The following is a 3,691-nucleotide window of genomic DNA, read 5'->3' on the forward strand; positions in this document are numbered from 1 at the left end:
GGGGCAACAACCAGTGAGAGAAAAGGAAATAAATATGTAAGGAAAGAAAAAGAAAACATAAAGAAAGTATATGAAACAGAATTAGCCCCAAACACAAGAAATCAACCTCTTCCAGGAGAGCAGCACAGAACACAGATTTAGGGGTGTGGAAGAACTATGTAGGGCTGTTGGCTGAAAGTTTAGGATTTTTTTCTAATAGCCTTTTTCGGTTGTTTTTTGAATTGTGAATACGGTTATTTTCTAAGGATGAGAATCACTTCTTGCTTGCAGACTAAACGTTCAAGAAATGTATTTTAAATCAATGAAAAATTATTTGAGGACATACATTTTTACTGGCATCAACCTAGAAATTATATGTATAGCAAAGATGTTTGCCTTTACAATGCAATGTCTATAGAATTTTCTACCATCAGAACCCGGTTTATCCCGCATATGTCCATTTCTCTTTATGTCTGTAATATATTTACACATATTTAGAGAAATTGGGTCCGATATTGTTTGTTTCTATCATTGTACTTAAGGATACACAAAAGCTAGCCTTTTGGAGCTGAAGAAAAAACACAAGCGTACTGGAATGCCTTGCTCCCGAATGGGTAATGTGCCCTCTGGCATCCGAGCGGAGAATCTAGTGCAGCAAGATAGCGGCCTTTGGATTTCCATGAATTGGAGCTCTTTGGAAGGCTCTCACAGCTACTGCTTTCATGAAGATGAGAGCCCCTAGGGTTTGGGCCAACACTGACTTTCTCCTTCTTCCATGCAAATATCTATAATTATTTGTAAGTAATTCAAAGCTTAATACATTTCTCCACAAAGCAAAGATTTCTTATACCACAACCCCTCAACTATTAATTTTAACACATATGTTGGTTAGATGGCATTTGTGTCTGAAAAGAATATGAGTTTCCTACTGTTTTTCTCAGCTCCACGCTTTGTACGTACAGGTGTATCTGGGAGATATTGTGGGTTTGGTTCTAGACCACGGCAACAAGGTGAGTATCAAAATAAGTTAGATGAGTTTTTTGGTTTCCTGGTGCATATAAAAGTTACGTTTACACTCTACTATAGTCTGTCAGGTGTGCAATAGCATTATATCTAAACCAACAATGTATATATCTTAATTTTAAAAAATGTTTTTTTATTGAAAAACATTAACGGTCATTTCAGCTTTCAGTGAGCCATAGGCCTTGCAGGTGCAGAGTCTTGCTTCGTTGTTGATGGCTGCTGACTAATGGAGGTGGAGGTTATTGAAGGCTGGAGTCACTGTGGCCGTTTCACAAAATAAGTCAGTCAAGTTCGCTGCATCAACTGACTCTTCCTTTCACAAATGATTGATTGATCTTTGACCTGAGATGTTGATTGCATTTTACCCACAGTAGAACTTCTTTCAAAATTGGAGTCAATCCTCTCAAACCCTCCTGCTGCTTTATCAACTGAGTTTATGGAACGTTCTAAATACTTTGCTGTCGTTTCAACAATCTCCAAAGCATCTTCATCAGGAGTAGAGTCCATCTCAAGAAACCACTTATTTGCTCATTCGTGAAAAGCAACTCCTCAGCTGATCAAATTTGATCATGAGGTAGTAGCAATTCAGTCACTTCTAACTCTAGTTCTCTTGCTTTTCCTGCCACATCTGAGGTTACTTCCTCCACTGAGGTCTTGAATCCCTCCAAGTCATCCTTGAGGGTTGGAATCAACTCCTTCAAACTCCTGTGAATGTTCATATTTTGATATTTCCCTATAAATAAATTATAGGAAATTATAAATTTATATATACATATTAATTTATGTAGGGATTATAAATTTCCTTGTAATAAATTATAAGAAACAAAGTTCCTTATAATAACGTCTAGAATAGTGAATCCTTTTTGGAAATTTTCAGCTGATTTGGCCGGGTCCATCAGAGGAATCACTATCTATGACAGCTTATAACCTTATGAAATGCATATCTTAAATAATAAGACTTGAAAGTTGAAATTATTCCTTGATCCACAGGCTACAGAATGGATGCTGTGTTAGCAGGCATGAAAACAGCATGAATCTCGTTGTGCATCCCCATCAGAGCTCTTGGGTGACCAGATGCATTATCAATGAGCAATATAGTATTTTGAAAGAAATATTTTTTTTTTCCGAGCAGTGGGCTTAAAATATTCAGCAAACCAATGTTGTAAACAGATACGCTCTCATCCAGGCTTTATTGTTCCATTTAGAGAACGTAAGCAGAATAGATTTAGCAGAATTTTTACGGGCACTAGAATTTTTGAAGTTGTAAGTGAACATTGGCTTCAACTTAAAGTGACCACCTGCACTAGCTCTTAACAAGAAAGTCAGGCTGTCCTTTGGTATTCGGGAGCCGGGCATCGACGTCTCTCCTCTTGCTAGGAAAGTCCTAGATGGCATCTTCTTCCAAAAGAAAGCGGTTTCATATAATTGAAAAACCCATGGTTTAGTGTAGCGACATTCATTGTTTACCAGATCTAGAGCTTCTGAATTACCCGCTGCAGATTCTACAGCAGCACTTCCTGTTTCACCTTGTACTTTCTGTTATGGAAACCACTTTTTTCCTAAAACCTCATAATGTCTGCTACCTTCCAGCTCTTCTTCTGCAGTTTCCTCACCTCTCTTGGCCTTTATGGAATCGAAAAGAATTAGGGACTTGCCCTGGATTGGGCTTTGGCTGAAGGGAATGTTGTAGTTGCTTTGATCTTCGATCCAGACCTCTCAAACCTTCTCCAAATCAACAATAAGGCCGTTTTGTTCTCTTATTACTTGTGTATTCACAGGAGTAGCACTTTTGATTTCCCTCAAGAATTTTTCCTTTCCCAGAGTTAGGAGTCTCTCAGGTTTCGTCATCTATATGTTGGCAAATTGAACTCCAATAAAATAAATAAACCAAAAAATGAAAGAAAACAAAAAGAATTTTTTCTCTGAAATCACAAGTTGGCTGTTTCAGTACAAAACCTATCTTGGCTTTTCCATGCTTTCCTCATAAAGTTTAATCACTTCTAGCTTTTGACTTAAAGTGAGTGATGTATATGGGGAAGGTGGGTGAGCTCAGTTGGTTAAGCTTTTGAATCTTGATTTCAGCTCAGGTCATGATCTCGAGTTTGTGAGGCTGGGCTCCAGATCAAGCTCTGTGCTGGGGGAGAAGCCTGCTTGGGATTCTTTCTCTCCTTCCCCTTCACCCCCTACTCTCTCTCTCTCAAAAACAAAGAAATGAAATAAGGTGAGAAATGTGTGAATCTTCCTTTTTACTAGAACGCTAGAGGTAATTATAGGGTTGTTAATTGGTCTAATTCTAATGTTGTTGTGTCTCATGGAAGAGAGAGGCCCCAGAGAGATGGGGCAGAGCTGGTTGGTGAAGCAGTCAGAACACATTTAATCACTGAATTTACTGGCATCTGAGTGCAGTTTGAGGTTCCCCAAAACACTTGCTATAACAACATCAAAAAGATCGCCAACCAGATAACCGTAACAAATGTAATAATGATCAAAACATTTCAATAATTGTGAGAATTACCAAAATGTGACGTAGCGACATAAACCGAACAAATGCTGTTGGAAAATGGTGCTGATAGACTTTTTCAATGCAGAGTTGCCACAAAACTTTCATTTGTAAAAAAACACAGTGTCTGTAAAGCACAATAAAGCAAAGCATCATAAAATAAAGCATGCCTGCAATGTTTTCTTTTAA

The 3,691-nt window shown here is 38.0% G+C and overlaps 1 pseudogene; it reads right to left on the reverse strand.

The window, feature by feature from the left end:
* Window positions 1–1,167: 1,167 nt before the first annotated feature.
* Window positions 1,168–2,850, reverse strand: LOC121481376 (annotated as a pseudogene).
* Window positions 2,851–3,691: the final 841 nt, after the last annotated feature.

The sequence above is a fragment of the Vulpes lagopus genome, chromosome 23 (assembly GCF_018345385.1).
Source record: "Vulpes lagopus strain Blue_001 chromosome 23, ASM1834538v1, whole genome shotgun sequence".
Classification (NCBI taxonomy): Eukaryota; Metazoa; Chordata; class Mammalia; order Carnivora; family Canidae; genus Vulpes; species Vulpes lagopus.